General features: G+C 44.9%; 4 non-coding genes across 4 annotated transcripts; 2 read left to right on the top strand and 2 right to left on the bottom strand.

Moving 5' to 3' along the window:
- Positions 1-897: 897 nt before the first annotated feature.
- On the bottom strand, positions 898-969 carry TRNAE-UUC (transfer RNA glutamic acid (anticodon UUC)). Its single transcript has one exon. It is a non-coding gene; the product is annotated as a tRNA-Glu (tRNA).
- Positions 970-15,207: 14,238 nt separating this feature from the next.
- On the top strand, positions 15,208-15,280 carry TRNAT-UGU (transfer RNA threonine (anticodon UGU)). Its single transcript has one exon. It is a non-coding gene; the product is annotated as a tRNA-Thr (tRNA).
- A 1,059-nt stretch (positions 15,281-16,339) lies between these two features.
- TRNAM-CAU (transfer RNA methionine (anticodon CAU)) lies at positions 16,340-16,412 on the top strand. Its single transcript has one exon. It is a non-coding gene; the product is annotated as a tRNA-Met (tRNA).
- A 334-nt stretch (positions 16,413-16,746) lies between these two features.
- On the bottom strand, positions 16,747-16,818 carry TRNAE-UUC (transfer RNA glutamic acid (anticodon UUC)). The gene has a single exon. It is a non-coding gene; the product is annotated as a tRNA-Glu (tRNA).
- Positions 16,819-22,399: the final 5,581 nt, after the last annotated feature.

Genomic DNA, 22,399 nt, shown 5'->3' with positions numbered 1-22,399 from the left:
TGCTCACACGTGGCATCCTCCTTTTCTCAAGAGATTTTGTCACTAACTCTGAACTTTCCAATTCAGTTCTAAACTGTTTCCGATTAGAAAGAACATGGGAGCCCTAATGACAGACAGGACACATGGCTTCTTGAGTCCCTTGACACTTTTGTGTAAAACTGTGTAGTTGAAAAAGGCTTAAGCTATGAAACAAAAGGAAATCTTTTGCAAAAGTCATAATGCATAATGTTAAGTACTTTAGTTGCAAAGTGAAAATCTACCAGAAACATTTTTGATTGAAAAACACGTGTCAGTCTTTGAATGGTGCCAGTAGCTAAGATAAAGATGCATTCCCATACCGGGAGTCAAACCCAGGACACCTGGGTGAGAACCAGAAATCCTAACCGCTAGACCATACGGGAAAAGATGCACTAATGTCTCAGTGACATTATGAAAAAAAAAAGTTTTCTGCTATGCACAATAAACTTCTGCAGATCTGCAAGTACAACTTGCCTCGTTAGCGCAGTAGGTAGTGCGTCAGTCTCATAATCTGAAGGTTGTGAGTTCGAGCCTCACACGGGGCACTGTTGCCTCCTTTTCTCGAGAGATTTTGTCACCAATTTAGAACTTTTCCATTCAATTCTACAACTTTTTCCATTAGAAAGGAAATGGGAATCCAAATAACTTACCGGACCCATGAGTTGTTGAGTCCTTTGACACTTTAGTGTAAAAAGGGGTGGTTGAGAATGAGTTGAGCTACGAATCCAAATTGAATCTTGTGTGAAGGGTCAGAATGACGTGCGAAAACGTGGGCGTTCAGCATTTTTGCTTGAAAAAAACAAATCCTACTTGAAATACGTTTGACTAAAAAACACGCGTCAGTTTTTGAATGTTGGCAACTGTGCAGAAAAGGATGCATTCCCATACAGGGAGTCAAACCCGGGCCACCTGGGTGAAAACCAGGAATCCTAACCGCTAGACCATATGGGAGAAGACGTACTGCCAGCTCACTTACAATATGAAAAAAAAGAGGTGTACTGCTTTGCACAAGCAACTTCGACAGATTGTTACGTGCATTTTGCCTCGTTAGCGCAGCAGGTAGCGTGTCAGTCTCGTAATCTGAAGGTCGTGAGTTCGATTCTCACATGGGGCACTGGTACCGTGTTTCCTTAACTGATTTTGCCACCATCTTGGCTAGAGACTCACAGCTCTTTTCCATTCAGTAGCAAAACATCACCAATTGATGGAAGGGGAGTTCCAATGACAAACAGGGATAAAGGCTTGTTGAGTCCCTTAACACCCGGGAATTAAAAGTGAGAGATATGAATGGTTTGAGATATGACATCAAATAAGCTTTTGTGATAATAAATATCCAAAAAATCTGGTGGTCTGTAGTGTTGAGCCACCCCCGTAGTGTTCGAGTTCGGTTCGGTTCGTCGAACACCCGTGTGTTCGCCGAACTGTTCGTCGAACACCTTCGAACACCGTTAAAACCAATGGCAGGCAAACAAAAACACATAGAAACACATAGAAAACACCTTCAAAGGTGTCCAAAAGCTGACAAACTGCTCAGAAGACACAACTAACACATGGAAAAGTGACAAGTACATATAGTCATGCGAAAAGAAAAGAGGTGGAGGAGTAAAAGGAGGGGGAGACACAGATATAGGCATGTCATGCCCTTCTAAAATCCAAAAAGTGAGAAGCCGAGACGGCCAGTCCGCTCCTGCCCGTGCCACCTCCGTGTCGCCGGGTTTGTGCCAGAGCCGCGGTGAACCCTGACGGCCAGCCCCCCTCTCCCAATACTGGTGCCTGTCCGCTGGTGGGTCGAGCGAGCCCCCCTGTGGTGGAGGCAGCTCTAAGCTTTTTAATTTAAATTGTCCCTCTAATTTGAATGAATACACTTTAAATCCATTTACAAGGATCTATTGGAGGCCAAGTCTCATGCCAGCAGCCGCGTAATTCCAGCTCCAGTAGCGTCCACTAAAGCTGCTGCAGTTAAAAAGCTTTTATAAGGATCGAGCTCGGCTGTCCACCGCAAGGCATCCTAGTGCCAGTCCCAGCCCCTATGCCTTGGGGTGCCTCCTGATGCTCTTCACTGAGTATCCCGTGGTCCCGAAGCATTTCCTTTGAAAAAATTAAGTGTCCAAACTACAGGTGGTGTAGCTTGCTTAACAGCCGGGATAATCCGCTGACTAGCAGACACTGCTACTAGGCACAAAGTATTTCCTGGGCTAGATGCAGTTAAAAATTTGTAAGTAGATACTCTCGTTGGATGCTGAGAAAGCATTCCATAGAGTCTCCTGGCACGCCATATATGATTCTCTTAAAAAGCTTGGGGTAGGGGTCTAGGGGACCCTTTTATAGCCAAAATCACGGCCCTGTATCACAATACGTCACCTAGGCTGAAGATAAATGGAACTGTAGCACCGAGGGCTCGGTTGCTACAGACGTATTGCACCTCACCCAGAGGTGTGATATCTCACTCTCAGATAAGGATGGAGTGTGGATCAGGACCCGACACCTGCATGCATTACACCACATTGCCGTGGGGCAGGGCGACCAATATGCCCCTGAGATGGGCACGACAGTCCCTGTCCCTGGCTGGAGTGGGGGGAGGGAACACTGAGGAAGGGGAACCCTGCAGTGCAGGAGCAGGGAGGAAGCAGTTCCTGGGTGCATTGAGAAGGGAGTATAAAAGGTGGGCACCATCTTAGTTCAGTGCAGAGAAGTCTGAGCAGAAGTGGCAGGGAGCAGGGGCTCTGCATGAGCTCTGCTCCGGAGGCGGGCCTAGTAACAGAGGCCCAGGCCTGCAAGAGGGAGAAGGAAGGAAGAGGAGCGGAGAAGGCTCCAGGAACGAGGAATGAAGGGATCCCAGGGGTGCGGACGGGCGAGTCGCCACTGCACGCCCGAATCCACCTGCGTGGAGGGGTCAGGCCAAAGGGGGAGACCGGTCCCCGAACTAGTGGAGGCAGGAAACGACCCTCAGCTAGAAACCGGAGGCTCTGACATTTTATGTGGCGCAGCCCCTTGCTCCACCCGCTAGGAAGGCACCACATAGGGTCAGGGAAACTGGCGCCAAGTTTACCAAGATGAGGCCCGAGGCAGCCGGACAGAAGTGTTGGTAAGAAAGGCCAGACAAAGGACACACAAAGGGGGTCCTGTGAAGCGCTCCAAAGTTATCTGGGAGTTGTCTGAGCCCCTCACCTGGTGAGCACAGTACGACGTGGGCAGCCGTTACCTGCAGACGTGGTCTGGATAATAAGAACTGTGAGTAAAGGCCCTGAACTGCATCACTGACTCCGTGTCGTTACTGCTGCTGCCCTGCACCATCACCCCCATCCTCCGCATACACTGCCCTGAGGCTATACTCCTCCCGTGGGGAGTTATGCTACGCTCTGCTGCACCCACAACACCAGCCTTAGCGGTCTGCCCTGTAGCGGCGGTTCACTCTGACCGCAATCCACGGGTGGCGTAGTCGGACATTTAAACATCAAAACCACATAAATAGTTCCGCCACTGGTTTGACCGCCCTGAGCCACGGAACCGGATCGCCGCCACGAAGACTACAACCACCAGCATCCACCAAAAAGGGTCCGGCTCCGGGTGTCCCAAGGCCCAGGGGGTGCGTCAGAACATTTTCATCACCTTTCACAATCACCAATGGGACAAGGCAGGGATGTCCTCTGTCCCCTCTCTTATACATCCTAGTGACGGAGCACCTGCTCTCATCAATTCGCCATAACCCCAATATTAGGTGGATTGAGGTGGGAGGCACCGAGTACAAGTGCTCTCTATTTGCTGATGATGTCCTAGTATATATCACTCAATCACATATATCCATCCCTGCTGTTATGGCTGAAATAGATCACTTTGTTACATGGTAAAATTTTAAAATCAATGCAGCGAAGTCTGAGGCCCTAGATGTCTCCCTCCCTAAATCCATATAGGATTCCATCCAGTCCAACTTTCCCTTTGCCTGGCCCTCACAGGGTATCAAATACTTAGGAATTCCTATTCATAGAGACCTCTCCCATCTATGTTATCTTAATTTTGGGCCCTTTATTGAACAATTCCATACAGACCACGGTTGGCAAGTTAGAACTGTAAGATTCACTACGTGAACCACTGGTGTTTTGTGGAAAAGCACATGTACACCGCGTTCCAAATTATTATGCAAAAAGTGTTTAGGAGTGATAAGGGAAGAATTTGTTTGTTTGTCAGTTAAACTCATTGATGGTGATGTGTGTCAGGGCTCTTTATATCACTGTAAGCAATTGCAGACACCTGTGCTAATTAGTTTGGCAGGTGTGTCCAATGAAAGGCAAGACTACTTAAGAAGGCTCTCTCACATTATTAAGCAGCCTACATTTTCTGTCAAAATGGGAAAGAAAAAGGATGTGTCGGCTGCTGAGAAGCAACAAATTGTGGAGTGTTTAGGTCAAGGCATGACTACTGTTATGCACACGCCCGGGCTAAGCGGCGTGTGCGTGTGATTGGTAGTGATTCCACTGGACCGTGCCGGAGAGTGAATGCCTGGAGGGGCGTGACTAAGTATTCACACGATCCGACCAGGGTCGCACGACGGCATACGACGCCAGTGCACCAAGGAGGAACCGAGCAGAGGGACCAGGTGCTACTCCAGGACAGACCCCGGACACGGCTGTTGACCCACACAGGGGAATACAGGAACAGGCTGGTAGGCTGGCACACAGACTGGAGGGTATAGGCAGGCACGACTGGTATGCAGGCAGGCGGGTATGCAGGCAGGGGGGTAAAGGCAAGCACAGCTAGAGTGCAGACAGGGAGGCACTAGCAGGTAGGAACACAGGCGGGATAGGACCCAGTACACACCGGGACTCAGGAACAATACAGGCAGAGGGTAACAGGCAAGCACAGCTAGAGTGCAGACAAGGCTGAGCAGGGAGGACAGGGCTCTGTTCACACGGAACAGACAGGAAGGGAAAGACAGAGCCAGATACTCACACAGTACTTGCAGAGACAACAAGCAGGAGTTAGGTACGAGTTCAGACTCTGCAGAAAAAGGAAGGGAACGGACATAGAGGCAAAACAGGTAAAGGACAGGAGAGAGTTCAGACTGGAACTGAGTGTACGGAGGAGACCGACACTGCAGAGGGATACAGGAGCGGGTCTGGGAATACGGCCCCCAGAGAGGCGGAACGAACAGGCAAGGAGCGTGTTCAGACAGGACAGACCAGACGCAGGAGCGGGTCTAGGAAATCGGCCACTAGAAGGCGGAACGAACAGGCAAGGAGCGTGTTCAGACAGGACAGACCAGACACAGGAGCGGGTCTAGGAAATCGGCCACTAGAAGGCGAGAGGAACAGGCTAGGAGCGTGTTCAGACAGGACAGACAAGAGAACACAGAAAGGAGTCAGTTCAGACACGGGAGCTGATACCGCAAAGCAGGAGACATACAGGACTCAGTTCAGACACGGGAGCTGATACCGCAAAGCAGGAGACATACAGGACACAGTTCAGACACGGGAGCTGATACCGCAAAGCAGGAGACATACAGGACTCAGTTCAGACACGGGAACTGATACAAAAAGCAGGAGACAAGAGACGGGACCTGGCACCTTCAGAGTGCAAGCACACACTGAAGGAAACACTATGCTCAGGCAGGGATAGAAGGGAGCTGCTGAGCTATATACCAAGTGACAGACAGCAATAGGCTGAGGACGCACAAGGGGTGTGACCCACAGCAGGTACAAAAGGCAGGAAGTGATCGGGCGCCGCCCTTAAGCAGCAGAAACAGACACAAACAGACAGCATGGAGGGAAGCCAGAGAGACATTCTGGACAGGAGATCAAGTGCGCCCTCTTGCACAGTGGGAGATGGACCACCATGCAAGGACGCCGCCAGGTATGTTACAACTACAATCAACATTGTGCGATGATCAGGATGAAGTGTCTTGGCAATCAAGAAGTATGTAGCTGATTCACAGTACACACGTGTGCGTGCTGATAAGGGCAAATTGAGGACTCTTTCCTACAGGCAATTACGTCAGGTTGAAAGAGCAGCGGCAAAAAAGCCTTGTCATAGCAGCAGACAAGTTTTTGAAGCTGCTTGTGCCTCCAACGTCCCCCGAACAACAAGATGCAGGGTCCTTCAGAGGTTTGCAGCTGTGCATACGCCATCCTGTCGACCTCCTCTATCCACTTCACACAAGCAGAAACGGCTCCAGTGGGCCAAACATTACATGAAGACTGATTTCAAAACTGTTTTGTTCACGGATGAGTGCCGTGCAGCGCTCGATGGTCCAGATGAATGGAGTGGAGGATGGCTGGTTGATGGACACCCCACGCAAACACGGCTACAGCGCCAACAAGGAGGAGGTGGAGTAATGTTTTGGGCTGGAATCATGGGGAGAGAGATTGTCGGCCCCTTTAGGATCCCTGAAGGCGCTAAAGATGAACTCCATAATGTATGTGGATTTTCTCAAACAGCACTTCCTGCCATGGTTCAAGAAGAAGAACCGTGTATTTCACAGCAAGATCATTTTTCTGCATGATAATGCACCATCTCATGCTGCACATAAAACATCTGCATCTCTGGCTGATATGGGCATAAAAGGGGACAAACTTATGGTGTGACCCCCATGCTCCCCTGACCTCTACCCCATTCAGAACCTTTGGAGCATCATTAAAAGGAGTGTCTATGATGGCGGGAGGCAGTTCACATCTAAGCAACAGCTCTGGGAGGGTATTCTGTCCTCATGCAAAACAATTGAAGCAGAAACCATCCAAAACCTGACAAATTCAATGGACGAGAGAGTTCAGAAGCTCCTTTCGAACAAGGGGTCCTATGTGAAAATGTAACATCACCTAGAATAAAGTTTTGAGTTGAAAACTGTTTGATTTCAGTTTCTAACAACCTGCTAATGCTTATAATTTCAAAAATGACCATTTTTTTGGTCTTTATTAAAATGAAAAGGTTGATCGAAAAGTTTGGGGGATCTAAGAGTGTGGCAACCCAGTAGTCATGATTACTTCGAATTCTGACAATATGAGGGTCATGCTGCAGGTAGTGCAGCAAGAAGGCACTTATGTGTCTTGCGCATCTCGGAGCCCCAAAATTATTTTCCGGGCTAGATGCAGCTAAAAATTATTTTTAATTTTAAATCTGGTGAAGCTTATTATAGATGGCCTAATAGGATCAGTGCTGCACACTGCTACAAAGCCCAAATTATTTTCCAGTCAAGATACAGATAAACATGATTAGTAATTTGAAAGCTTAAAACGGTTGGTAGGGTGATTTTAACCAATCATCAAGCTTTTACTCTCCCCAGGATGACACAGGGGTAGAAAAGTCGTTTCGGATCCATGATTTGTTCATCTTTATGAACGTGAGTCTGTCTACATTATCAGTGGAGAGCCGCGTGCGCTTATCTGTCAGCACACCACCAGCAGCGCTGAACACACGTTCAGACAGAACGCTGGCTGCGGGGCATGACAAGATCTCCAAGGCGTAAGTGGCTAGCTCCGGCCATTTATCCAGATTGGAAGCCCAAAAAGAGCAAGGGTCCAGTGACACAGTCGTGGCTTCAATGTTTACTTGGAGATACTCCTGTACCATCGTCTCTAGGCGTTGACTATGTGTCAGACTTCTTGTCTCCTGTGGCCTTGCAAAGGATGGGCTAAAAAAGTGGTGAAATGATTCCGCAAAATTGATGTTACCAGCAGATACTGTGGTTCTGTTACGGTTTGAGTGCTGAACACTTGACGGTCCCACGGTTGGCAAGTTGGAACTGTGAGATTCACTACGTGCACCACTGGTATTTTGTGGAAAAGCACATGTAAGATTCTGCAACAGTCTCTGCTGATACTCCTGCATGCGTGCATCCCTTTCTATGGCAGGAATAATTTCTGCAAATTTACTTTTGTACCGGGGATCTAACAGTGTGGCAACCCAGTAGTCAGGATTATTTCTAATTCTCACAATTCGAGGGTCATGTTGCAGGTAGTGCAGCAAGAAGGCACTCATGTGTGTTGCGCATCCAGGAGCACCAAGTCCCTGTTGTGTTGGTGGCGAGGTAACAATCATGCTTCCTTCCTCTGTCCTCTCCCCCCAACCTCGCACAACAGAAATGTGATCAAGGTCTCCCTCATCTGATGAGTCTTCCATCAGTTCGTCCTCCACTTCTTCCTGGGCTCCTGCACCTTCCTCACTAGTTTGGCTGCTACCATGCGCCCTGGTAAAATCATCTCCCCCACCCTCACATGCCTGCCGCCTTGGTGCTGCCGACCGTCTGGACCTTGCAGATGTTAGCCCTTCCGCATACAACTCCTCCTCCTCTACTTCCTCCACCTCCTCTTGTGCCACCACCTGACTCCGAATTCTGTTTAACATGTGCTCCAACATGTAAATCACCGGAATAGTCATGCTGATAATGGCATCGTCAGCACTAAACATCTTCGTCGCCATTTCAAAACTGTGCAGAAGGGTGCATAGGTCCCTGATCTGAGACCACTCCTCCAGCGTGATTTGCCCCACCTCTGAATCTCGTTGGCCCAGGCTATACGTCAGAACGTATTGCACCAGGGCTTGTCGGTGCTGCCACAGTCGCTGCAACATGTGCAGAGTTGAATTCCACCGGGTAGGCACATCGCATTTTAGCCGGTGAAGTGGCAGGCCCAACGACTTCTGTAGAGATGTAAGTCGCTGAGCTGCGGGATGCGAACGGCGGAAGTGAGCACACAGCGACCGTGCCCTCTGCAGAAGGCCATCTAGTCTGGGATAGTGGGCTAAAAATTGCTGGACAACCAGGTTCAACACGTGAGCCATACAAGGCACGTGTGTGACATTGCCCCGGCGAAGGGCCGCACCCAGGTTTGCAGCATTGTCGCACACGGCCTTCCCTGGTTTCAGGTCCAGTGGAGACAACCATTCATGAAATTGGTTCTCCAGAGCTGACCACAACTCCTCAGCTGTGTGACTCACATTTCCCAGACATTTCAATGTAAAAACGGCCTGATGATGTTGAGCCCTACTGCCAGCATAGTAAGGAGGTGTGCAGGATCCCTTCTGCGCAGTTAGAAAGCTTGTGGCATGACCAGACAGGCTTTGGGTGCAGGTGGAAGACCGAGAGGAGGTTGAGGAGGCAGAAGCAGTGGAGGAACTTTGACATAAAGAGGATTGACGCACAACTCGTGGGGACGGCAAGACTTGGACAGCAGCCCCTTGTCCTGCTGTCACCATAGTTACCCAGTGCCCAGTCAGCGACATGTAACGCCCCTGTCCATGCCTACTCGTCCAAGTGTCTGTGGTGAAATGCACCCTGTCACACACAGAGTTTCTCAAAGAAGCGGTGATGTTGTGTGCGACATGCTGGTGGAGCGCAGGCACACCTTTCTTTGAGAAGTAGTGCCGACTGGGCATCTGGTACTGGGGCACTGCGACGGACATAAGGTCTCGAAAATCCTCTGTGTCCACCAGGCGGAAAGGCAGCATTTCTGTAGCCAAGAGCTTGCAGATGGTGAAATTCAACCTCTTAGCTTTCTCATGGCTAGGAGGAAATGGTCTTTTACTTGTCCACATCTGAGGGACCGAGGGCTGGCTATTGTGCTTAGACGGGGTTGATAAGGGTGTCCCCGGCAAACTGCCAGTCTGTGAGGAAGATGCAGGCGGACATGTTAGGTTGCCTTGATCCAAAGGTGGTGCTATCGATGTCGGACAGCGCTCAAGACCAGCTGGTGTTACCACCTCCAAAGAAAATGATGACCTGCCAATCACGCTGGCTGTTGCGGGTAAAGAGGTGGCAGGTCTGCGCCCCAAAACAGGTGTGACTGCTGTCCCCCCAGTCACAGAGGATGAAGAGGCCGCGGATGCACAAGATATGGCAGACGGTGGTTGGCCCGGCCGGCTAGGCCGCATTGTAGCACACTGAGCTTCCCACTGCAACTTATGCTTCATGTCCATGTGCCGGTTCATGCATGAAGTACTCAAACTATGTATTTTTTGGCCTCTACTTAGCTTTTGCTGACAAATGTTACAGATAACACGAGTTGGGTCATCTTTATCGATCTGAAAAAATGCCCAGGCTATGCAAGGCTTAGCACCCATGCGACCTGAAGAGCCACCACGACTTGTGGTGAGAGGCAGAGTTGTGTTTGAGGATGCAGTTGTTGACGTGCTTCCAGTACTACGTCTCTGTCCAGGAAGGCACAACCTGACCTCGTCGTCACTAGCATCTTCCTCCACCTCCTCTGCTGACCTCATCTCTTGGCTGACTGTGGGTTGACAGTAAGTGGGATCTCCGACCTCATCATCATCACCCTGTGCGTTATCACACCCGTCGTCCTCAGAGCCAACCTGTTCCTGCCCTGACAAAAAACTAAAGTTGTCGCTCCAATCAGGTATTTGAGTCTTATCATCATCTTCCTCATTGTCTCCACCAACAGGAGTTACAGTTTGGGAATGAGGGTCTACATTATGGTCAGAACCTTCTGCGTCTGGTCCTGAATCCGACTCATAAAGATTCTGGGCATCAGTGCAGATCATTTCCTCGTCTGGATTCACAGAAGCGCTGGAGTCGACCTCTGATTCCCAGGCTATAATATGAGTAAACAGCTCTGCAGACTCAACCATCTGTTCTACCTCATACTCAGACGGGCAGCTGGAGATTTGGGAGCTGTGAGGAAGCAAGTGCGATTTGGGTGACACCTTTGAGGACTGGAGTATTTGTGATGTTGAAGTTGATGTGGAGGAGAGCCCACTTAAAGGAGCACTTGATATCCGTTGAAGCACCTGCTGTTTTTGTGCCTCATCTGGAATTTGTAGCGATTGGCGTGGCCGTAAGAAAGGGATCTTATCACATTGTCCGCTAAAAGAAGTAGACATTTTAGTTTGGCTGGAAGATGGTCTTTCTTCTGCACCTACCCCACGGACACAACCTTTTTTCCCCTTCCCAACACGCCTATTCCCCTTTCCACCAGCAGCAGGCCTTTTTCCACTCATTTTGGTGGTTAACTAATTCACAACTCTGGAGTTGTTTGCACAAAAAAACAATGGATGGTAACCGAGCAGAGCTGAGAGGCCAAACTGTGGTATTAGGCCAAAACTATTGGCTGGGTTAGATGCAGAAAAAAATTATTTTTAATTTGGAACCTGATGGAGGTCAGTATAGATGGACTAATAGACCAAGTCCCACACACCGCTAGAAGCCCAAATATTTTTTCAGAGCTAGATGCAGAAAATTTTTTTATTCAATTTGCAACCTGATGGAGGTCAGTATAGATGGACTAATAGACCAAGTCCCACACACTGCTAGAAGCCCAAATATTTTTTCAGAGCTAGATGCAGAAAAAAATTATTTTTAATTTGCAACCTGATGGAGGTCAGTATAGATGGACTAATAGACCAAGTCCCACACACCGCTAGAAGTCCAAATATTTTTTCAGAGCTAGATGCAGAAAAAAATTATATTCAATTTGCAACCTGCTGGAAGTCAGTATAGAAGGACTAATAGAACAAGTCCCACACACTGCTAGAAGCCCAAATATTTTTTCAGAGCTAAATGAAGAAAAAAATTATTTTTAATTTGCAACCTGATGGAGGTCAGTATAGATGGACTAATAGACCAAGTCCCACACACTGCTAGAAGCCCAAATATTTTTTCAGAGCTAGATGCAGAAAAAAATTATTTTTAATTTGCAACCTGATGGAGGTCAGTATAGATGGACTAATAGAACAAGTCCCACACGCTGCTAGAAGCCCAAATATTTTTTCAGAGATAAATGAAGAAAAAAATTATTTTTAATTTGCAACCTGATGGAGGTCAGTATAGATGGACTAATAGACCAAGTCCCACACACTGCTAGAAGCCCAAATATTTTTTCAGAGCTAGATGCAGAAAAAAATTATTTTTAATTTGCAACCTGATGGAGGTCAGTATAGATGGACTAATAGAACAAGTCGCACACGCTGCTAGAAGCCCAAATATTTTTTCAGAGATAAATGAAGAAAAAAATTATTTTTAATTTGCAACCTGATGGAGGTCAGTATAGATGGACTAATAGACCAAGTCCCACACACTGCTAGAAGCCCAAATATTTTTTCAGAGCTAGATGCAGAAAAAAATTATTTTTAATTTGCAACCTGATGGAGGTCAGTATAGATGGACTAATAGACCAAGTCCCACACACCGCTAGAAGCCCAAATATTTTTTCAGAGCTAGATGCAGAAAAAAATTATATTCAATTTGCAACCTGCTGGAGGTCAGTATAGAAGGACTAACAGAACAAGTCCCACACACTGCTAGAAGCCCAAATATTTTTTCAGAGCTAAATGAAGAAAAAAATTATTTTTAATTTGCAACCTGATGGAGGTCAGTATAGATGGACTAATAGACCAAGTCCCACACACTGCTAGAAGCCCAAATATTTTTTCAGAGCTAGATGCAGAAAAAAATTATTTTTAATTTGCAACCTGATGGAGGTCAGTATAGATGGACTAATAGAACAAGTCCCACACGCTGCTAGAAGCCCAAATATTTTTTCAGAGATAAATGAAGAAAAAAATTATTTTTAATTTGCAACCTGATGGAGGTCAGTATAGATGGACTAATAGACCAAGTCCCACACACTGCTAGAAGCCCAAATATTTTTTCAGAGCTAGATGCAGAAAAAAATTATTTTTAATTTGCAACCTGATGGAGGTCAGTATAGATGGACTAATAGAACAAGTCCCACACGCTGCTAGAAGCCCAAATATTTTTTCAGAGATAAATGAAGAAAAAAATTATTTTTAATTTTCAACCTGATGGAGGTCAGTATAGATGGACTAATAGACCAAGTCCCACACACTGCTAGAAGCCCAAATATTTTTTCAGAGCTAGATGCAGAAAAAAATTATTTTTAATTTGCAACCTGATGGAGGTCAGTATAGATGGACTAATAGAATGATGCTATGCCCAAAAGATTTTACTTCATTAGGTGCAGTAAAAAAATTGGTATTCTATACACAGGTGGTATATCTTGCAACACAGATAGGCTACTCCACTGACTAACACACTCTGCAATAGGCCAAAAAGGATTAGCTTTGCTAGATTCAGCCAAATGCTGTGAAAAAAACTTGCACAGCACTGGCACAGACCTGCCTGGCAAAAACTGATAGGAACTGATGTAACCTAGTCCTGAAAAGGACTCCAATTACAATTAGTCTTTACTCCCACAATCTATCTATTTAAGAGCACAGACCTGCTTGATAAAAGTCGTAGGAAATGCTGTAACCTAGTCCTTAAAAGGACTGCAATCACAACTATTCCCTACTCCCAAGCTATCTGTATATTTGTGCGAAAATTGGCTTGAAATTAACAAGGTATAGCGCACACAGCAACAGCGGTGCCGTCTAACACGCAGCTGCAGCAGTGAGAAAATGGTGGCGACGGGGAAAATGGCTTGGTCTTATAGGGCAAGGACATGTGACATACACTGCCAATCACACATGCCCTTGCTTGTGTGAAAAAAAGCACTTCGCTCCGTGTGTGCGCTGCTGATAGGCTGACAGATTGCACCTCCCCACTGCAAATGCGGGAAAGAGAAAAAAAAATGGAGATCTTCATTGTTCCTGCAGAGATCCATCCCCTGCCCCTCCCCCCGCCCCCCCTGTACACTCAAACTGCGTATTAACATTAATTTTCATCATTACTGAGAAAAAATCCAGTTATGATTTTGGTGCACGAACAGTTATCGAACATAACCTCGAACAGCCGAATTTTTCTCAAATTGTTCGTGTTCGCCGACCGGCTCGAACACCGCCCAAAACAGCTCGAATTTGAGATTGGCGAACAGTTCGAGTAGAACAACGCTCATCTCTAGTGGTCTGCATTTTTGGCTGCAAAGAGCAGTTCCAACCTAAACTGATTCTGTCTGCAAGGCACGTGTCAGCTTTGGAATGTGGACACTAGTCCCAAAAAAAAAGTCTCTCCCATAGCAGGAATCGAACCAGTCAACCAGGAATACTAACTAAGTCTTTCTCCACATGGTGTAATCAGTACAGTAAACAGCAAGACAGGTGTAAAAAAAAATAAAAAAAGAGTGTTTTGCTTTGAATACAAAACATCAACATTACAAGAGCTGAAACACGCTACATGGTCAAGGTTTTTGGCACGTCAGTTGAATAATTTGAAGATCATGAGTTTTTTGCTCACACGTGGCATCCTCCTTTTCTCAAGAGATTTTGTCACTAACTCTGAACTTTCCAATTCAGTTCTAAACTGTTTCCGATTAGAAAGAACATGGGAGCCCTAATGACAGACAGGACACATGGCTTGTTGAGTCCCTTGACACTTTTGTGTAAAACTGTGTAGTTGAAAAAAGCTTAAGCTATGAAACAAAAGGAAATCTTTTGCAAAAGTCATAATGCATCGTCAATGATAAGTATTTTTGTTGCAAAGTGAAAATCTACCAGAAACATTTTTGATTGAAAAACACGTGTCAGTCTTTGAATGGTGGCAGTAGCTAAGATAAACATGCATTCCCATACCGGGAGTCGAACCCAGGCCACCTGGGTGAGAACCAGGAATCCTAACCGCTAGACCATATGGGAAAAAATGCACTAATGTCTCAGTGACATTATGAAAAAAAAAAGTTTTCTGCTATGCACAATAAACTTCTGCAGATCTGCAGTTACAACTTGCCCCATTAGCGCAGTAGGTATCGTGTCAGTCTCATAATCTGAAGGTCGTGAGTTCGAGCCTCACACGGGGCACTGTTCCCTCCTTTTCTCGAGAGATTTTGTCACCAACTTAGAACTTTTCCATTCAATTCTACAACTTTTTCCATTAGAAAGGAAATGGGAATCCAAATAACTTACCGGACCCATGAGTTGTTGAGTCCCTTGACACTTAAGTGTAAAAGGGGTGGTTGAGAATGAGTTGAGCTACGAATCCAAATTGAATCTTGTGTGAAGGGTCAGAATGAAGTGCCAAAACGCGGGCGTTCAGCATTTTTGCCTGAAAAAAACAAATCCTACTTGAAATACGTTTGACTAAAAAACACTCGTCAGTTTTTGAATGTTGGCAACGGTGCAGAAAAGTATGCGTTCCCATACCGGGAGTCAAACCCAAGCCGCCTGGGTGAAAACCAGGAATCCTAACCGCTAGACCATATGGGAGAAGATGAGCTGCCAGCTCACTTACAATATGAAAAAAAAGAGGTGTACTGCTTTGCACAAGCAACTTCCGCAGATTACTACGTGCATTTTGCCGCGTTAGCGCAGCAGGTAGCGTGTCAGTCTTGTAATCTGAAGGTCGTGAGTTCCATTCTCACATGGGGCACTGGTACCGTGTTTCCTTAACTGATTTTGCCACCATCTTGGCTAGAGAGTCTCAGCTCTTTTCCATTCAGTAGCAAAACATCACCAATTGATGGAAGGGGAGCTCCAATGACAAACAGGGATAAAGGCTTGTTGAGTCCCTTAACACCCAGGAATTAAAAGTGAGAGATATGAATGGTTTGAGATATGACATCAAATAAGCTTTTGTGCAAATAAATATCCAAAAAATCTGGTGGTCTGCATTTTTGTCTGCAAAGAGCAGTTCCAACCTAAACTGATTCTGTCTGCAAGGCACGTGTCGGCTTTGGAATGTGGACACTAGTCCCAAAAAAAAAGTCTCTCCCATAGCAGGAATCGAACCAGTCAACCAGGAATACTAACTAAGTCTTTCTCCACATGGTGTAAGCAGTACAGTAAACAGCAAGACAGGTGTAAAAAAAAAAAAAAAAAAAAAAAAAGTGTGTTTTGCTTTGAATACAAAACATCAACATTACAAGAGCTGAAACACGCTACATGGTCAAGGTTTTTGGCACGTCAGTTGAATAATTTGAATATCATGAGTTTTTTGCTCACACGTGGCATCCTCCTTTTCTCAAGAGATTTTGTCACTAACTCTGAACTTTCCAATTCAGTTCTAAACTGTTTCCGATTAGAAAGAACATGGGAGCCCTAATGACAGACAGGACACATGGCTTGTTGAGTCCCTTGACACTTTTGTGTAAAACTGTGTAGTTGAAAAAGGCTTAAGCTATGAAACAAAAGGAAATCTTTTGCAAAAGTCATAATGCATCGCCAATGTTAAGTATTTTTACTGCAAAGTGAAAATCTACCAGAAACATTTTTGATTGAAAAACACATGTCAGTCTTTGAATGGTGGCAGTAGCTAAGATAAACATGCATTCCCATACCAGGAGTCAAACCTGGGCCAACTGGGTGAGAACCAGGAATCCTAACCACTAGACCATATGGGAAAAGATGCACTAATGTCTCAGTGACATTATGAAAAAAAAAAGTTTTCTGCTATGCACAATAAACTTCTGCAGATCTGCATGTACAACTTGCCTCGTTAGCGCAGTAGGTAGCGTGTCAGTCTCATAATCTGAAGGTCGTGAGTTCGAGCCTCACACGGGGCACTGTTCCCTCCTTTTCTCGAGAGATTTTGTCACCAACTTAGAACTTTTCCATTCAATTCTACAACTTTTTCCATTAGAAAGGAAATGGGAATCCAAATAACTTACCGGACCCATGAGTTGTTGAGTCCCTTGACACTTTAGTGTAAAAAGGGGTGGTTGAGAATGAGTTGAGCTACGAATCCAAATTGAATATTGTGTGAAGGGTCAGAATGAAGTGCCAAAACGCGAGTGTTCAGCTTTTTTGCCTGAAAAAAACAAATACTACTTGAAATACGTTTGACTAAAACACACGCGTCAGTTTTGGAATGTTGGCAACGGTGCAGAAAAGGATGCGTTCCCATACCGAGAGTCGAACCCGGGCCGCCTGGGTGAAAACCAGGAATCCTAACCGCTAGACCATATGGGAGAAGATATACTGCTAGCTCACTTACAATATGAAAAAAAAGAGGTGTACTGCTTTGCACAAGCAACTTCCGCAGATTATTACGTGCATTTTGCCTCGTTAGCACAGCAGGTAGCGCGTCAGTCTCGTAATCTGAAGGTCGTTAGTTCGATTCTCACATGGGGCACTGGTACCGTGTTTCCTTAACTGATTTTGCCACCATCTTGGCTAGAGAGTCACAGCTCTTTTCCATTCAGTAGCAAAACATCACCAATTGATGGAAGGGGAGCTCCAATGACAAACAGGGATAAAGGCTTGTTGAGTCCCTTAACACCCAGGAATTAAAAGTGAGAGATATGAATGGTTTGAGATATGACATCAAATAAGCTTTTGTGCAAATAAATATCCAAAAAATCTGGTGGTCTGCATTTTTGGCTGCAAAGAGCAGTTCCAACCTAAACTGATTCTGTCTGCAAGGCACGTGTCGGCTTTGGAATGTGGACACTAGTCCCAAAAAAAAAGTCTCTCCCATAGCAGGAATCGAACCAGCCAACCAGGAATACTAACTAAGTCTTTCTCCACATGGTGTTAGCAGTACAGTAAACAGCAAGACAGGTGTAAAAAAAAAGAGTGTTTTGCTTTGAATACAAAACATCAACATTACAAGAGCTGAAACACGCTACATGGTCAAGGCTTTTGGCACATCAGTTGAATAATTTGAAGATCATGAGTTTTTTGCTCACACGTGGCATCCTCCTTTTCTCAAGAGATTTTGTCACTAACTCTGAACTTTCCAATTCAGTTCTAAACTGTTTCCGATTAGAAAGAACATGGGAGCCCTAATGACAGACAGGACACATGGCTTGTTGAGTCCCTTGACACTTTTGTGTAAAACTGTGTAGTTGAAAAAGGCTTAAGCTATGAAACAAAAGGAAATCTTTTGCAAAAGTCATAATGCATCGCCAATGTTAAGTATTTTTGTTGCAAAGTGAAAATCTACCAGAAACATTTTTGATTGAAAAACACGTGTCAGTCTTTGAATGGTGGCAGTAACTAAGATAAAGGTGCATTCCCATACCGGGAGTCGAACCCAGGCCACCTGGGTGAGAAGCGGGAATCCTAACCGCTAGACCATATGGGAAAAGATGCACTAATGTCTCAGTGACATTATGAAAAAAATAAGTTTTCTGCTATGCACAATAAACTTCTGCAGATCTGCAGGAACAACTTGCCTCGTTAGCGCAGTAGGACGTGCGTCAGTCTCATAATCTGAATGTCGTGAGTTCGAGCCTCATACAGGGCACTGTTCCCTCCTTTTCTCGTGAGATTTTGTCACCAACTTAAAACTTTTCCATTCAATTCTACAACGTTTTCCATTAGAAAGGAAATGGGAATCCAAATAACCTACAGGACCTATGAGTTGTTGAGTACCTTGACACTTTGGTGTTAAAAGGGGTGGTTGAGAATGAGTTGAGCTACGAATCCAAATTGAAGCTTGTGTGAAGGGTCAGAATGAAGTGCCAAAACGCGGGCGTTCAGCATTTTTGCCTGAAAAAAACAAATCCTACCTGAAATACGTTTGTCTAAAAAACACGCGTCAGTCTTTGAATGTTGGCAACAGTGCAGAAAAGGATGCATTCCCATACCAAGAGTCTACTCCAGGCCACCTGGGTGAAAACCAGGAATCCTAACCGCTAGACCATATGGGAGAAGATGTACTGCCAGCTCACTTACAATATGAAAAAAAAGAGGTGTACTGCTTTGCACAAGCAACTTCCGCAGACTATTACGTGCATCTTGCCTCATTAGCGCAGCAGGTAGCGCGTCAGTCTCGTAATCTGAAGGTTGTGAGTTCGATTCTCAAATGGGGCACTGGTAGCTTGTTTCCTTAATTGATTTCGCCACCATCTTGGCTAGAGAGTCACAGCTCTTTTCCATTCAGTAGCAAAACATCACCAATTGATCGAAGGGGAGCTCCAATGACAGACAGGGATAAAGGCTTGTTGAGTCCCTTAACACCCAGGAATTAAAAGTGAGAGATATGAACGGTTTGAGATATGACATCACATAAGCTTTTGTGCAAGTAAATATCCAAAAAATCTGGTGGTCTGCATTTGTGGTTGCAAAGAGCAGTTCCAACCTAAACTGATTCTGTCTGCAAGGCACGTGTCGGCTTTGGAATTTGGACCCTATTCCCAAAAAAAAGTCTCTCCCATAGCAGGAATCGAAGCAGTCAACCAGGAATACTAACTAAGTCTTTCTCCACATGGTGTAAACAGCAAGACAGGTGTAAAAAAAAAAAAAAAAAGAGTTTTTTGCTTTGAATACAAAACATCAACATTACAAGAGCTGAAACACGCTACATGGTCAAGGTTTTTGGCACGTCAGTTGAATAATTTGAAGATCATGAGTTTTTTGCTCACACGTGGCATCCTCCTTTTCTCAAGAGATTTTGTCACTAACTCTGAACTTTCCAATTCAGTTCTTAACTGTTTCCGATTAGAAAGAACATGGGAGCCCTAATGACAGACAGGACACATGGCTTGTTGAGTCCCTTGACACTTTTGTGTAAAACTGTGTAGTTGAAAAAGGCTTAAGCTATGAAACAAAAGGAAATATTTTGAAAAAGTCATAATTAGTGTTGAGCGAACATGCTCGACACTGCTCGGTACTCGCCCGAGCATCACGCTACTCGGGATGTTCGGCGAGCACGGAGCATTTCCGGGTTACTCGGGCAGGAGCTCGGGTCTCCGCCCTGCATGTCTGGCGCTCTTTACAGAGCCAATGAACATGCAGGGATTGCCAGCCAGTCACTGTAATGCCGCAGTCATGTTGTTTGTGGGCATTACAGTGATGGGCTGGCCGCACAGCGTCACCTCGAGTATTTAAAACCGGGCGCCGCCATCTTGGACACAGTCGCTCCGGATCAGACAGTGTAGGGACAGCGCTGCTGATTTAGGGTGAGATATATCCTACAAAATAGTTAGTGTAGGGTCTGTAAAGGCTGCCAGATCAAACAAACAGTCCTTCTCAGGACTAATATCCATCCCAGGTATATCAGGCAGGCAGGCAGGCAGGCTGTATAGGAGACGCAGTAGTTATACCAGCAAACGCTGCATTACAGTCCTCTGTGCTGCTCCTGTTGCTGAAATTGCTGGACTTAGCTCCAGGTCCCGGGGGCCAGGAAAAATCCTTTTTTTTTATCTAAATCCTCTTTTTTTTTTCCTCCTTCACAATGTACAAATACCCATCTTATTAACCTTTTGGTGCCCCCCCTCCCCCCCAAAAAAAAGTGTGCCTCTGATTTTTCAGACACAAATATATCTGTTGAAAATAGTCTGGTGTAGGCCAGAGAAATAGAAGTGTGGTTTTGCAGTTCTATGGGCCATTTGTATCTAAAAAAAACAGTTTGAGTGTGTCGCACACTGTTCAGCCGCAAATATTTATATATTTTAAAAAGCCTGGTATACACCAGTAAATTATTACTGTGGTTTTGATGTTCCACGGTAAAACATCTCTATTATCCTGTTTTTGGCATTTTTTGCTGTATAAAAATAATAATAGTGTCTCCCTGATTTTTCAGACACAAATATATCTGTTAAAAATAGTCTGGTGTAGGCCAGAGAGACAGAAGTGTGCTTTTGCTGTTCCACGGTAAAAAATCTCTATTATCCTGCTTTTTGCATTTTTTGCTGTAAAAAAAAAAAAAATAGTGTCTCCCTGATTTTTCAGACACAAATATATCTGTTGAAAATAGTCTGGTGTAGGCCCGAGAAATACAAGTGTGGTTTTGCAGTTCCACAGTACAAACCTCTGTATTATCCACTTTTGGGCCATTTGTATCTAAAAAAAACAGTTTGAGTGTGTCGCTCACTGTTCAGCCGCAAATATATATATATTTTAAAAAGCCTGGTATACACCAGTAAATTATTACTGTGGTTTCGATGTTCCACGGTAAAACATCTCTATTATCCTGTTTTTGGCATTTTTTGCTGTATAAAAATAATAATATTGTCTCCCTGATTTTTCAGACACAAATATATCTGTTGAAAATAGTCTGGTGTACGCCAGAGAGACAGAAGTGTGCTTTTGCTGTTCCACGGTAAAAAATCTCTATTATCCTGCTTTTTGCATTTTTTGCTGTAAAAAAGAAAAAAAAATAGTGTCTCCCTGATTTTTCAGACACAAATATATCTGTTGAAAATAGTCTGGTGTAGGCCCGAGAAATACAAGTGTGGTTTTGCAGTTCCACGGTACAAACCTCTGTATTATCCACTTTTGGGCCATTTGCATCTAAAAAAAACAGTTTGAGTGTGTCGCTCACTGTTCAGCCGCAAATATATATATATTTTAAAAAGCTTGGTATACACCAGTAAATTATTACTGTGGTTTTGCTGTTCCACGGTAAAACATCTCTATTATCCTGTTTTTGGCATTTTTTGCAGTATAAAAATAATAATAGTGTCTCCCTGATTTTTCAGACACAAATATATCTGTTAAAAATAGTCTGGTGTAGGCCAGAGAGACAGAAGTGTGCTTTTGCTGTTCCACGGTAAAAATCTCTATTATCCTGCTTTTTGCTTTTTTTGCTGTAAAAAAAAAAAAAATAGTGTCTCCCTGATTTTTCAGACACAAATATATCTGTTGAAAATAGTCTGGTGTAGGCCCAAGAAATACAAGTGTGGTTTTGCAGTTCCACGGTACAAACCTCTGTATTATCCACTTTTTGGCCATTTGTATCTAACAAAAACAGTTTGAGTGTGTCGCTCACTGTTCAGCAGCAAATATATATATATTTTAAAAAGCCTGGTATACACCAGTAAATTATAACTGTGGTTTTGCTGTTCCACGGTAAAAAATCTCTATTATTCAGGTTTGGTAGTTTTTTCCGTAAAGAAAAACAGTAGTGTCTCCTGACTGTTGTGACACAAAAATATATCTGTTGAAAATAGTCTTGTGTAGGCCCGACATCCCAGTGTGGTTTTGCAGTTCCACGGGTCAAATCGCTGTACTATCCAGTTTTGGGCCTTTGGTATCTAAAAGAAAGCAGTTTGAGTGTGTTGCTCACTGTTCAGCCGCAAATATCTCTATTTAAAAAAGTGTGGTATACTCCAGTAAGCAATAACTGTGGTTTTCCTCTTCCACGGTTCTAATCTACTCTTTATTACCCTTTTTCCATTGATAGTGCAAGTGTAAGCTATTTTACTTCATTTACAATGGGCAAGGCGCGTGACAAGGGACGTGGAAGTGGACGTTCTGGTGATGGTTCGTGCAGAGGACGGGGCCGTGGCCAAGGTGAAAATGTGCCACAACCAACAGCCACATCTTCTCGCTCCCACTTCTTGACCGAATTACTAGGGAAGCACAGAACAACACCAGTATTGAGAACTGATCAGTGTGAACAGGTTATTAATTGGATAGCAGACAATACTTCCAGTTACCTGGGCACCACCACCTCCGGTCTGTCTTCCACACGGTCAACTCTTAGTAGCCGTGAGTCTCGACCGCATACTCCTCCTCACCCTGATGCTCCTTCCTCCCACCATGCCGAGTGTCGTCAGACAGCAAGTGATCCCACACTTGGACACTCTGAAGAGCTGTTCAC

Source organism: Phyllobates terribilis, unplaced genomic scaffold (assembly GCF_046119375.1).
Source record: "Phyllobates terribilis strain yellow unplaced genomic scaffold, ASM4611937v1 Scaffold_11__3_contigs__length_659146591, whole genome shotgun sequence".
Lineage (NCBI taxonomy): Eukaryota > Metazoa > Chordata > Amphibia > Anura > Dendrobatidae > Phyllobates > Phyllobates terribilis.
Note: the sequence above shows the minus strand (reverse complement) of the source record. Positions and strands in the feature narration are given on the sequence as shown.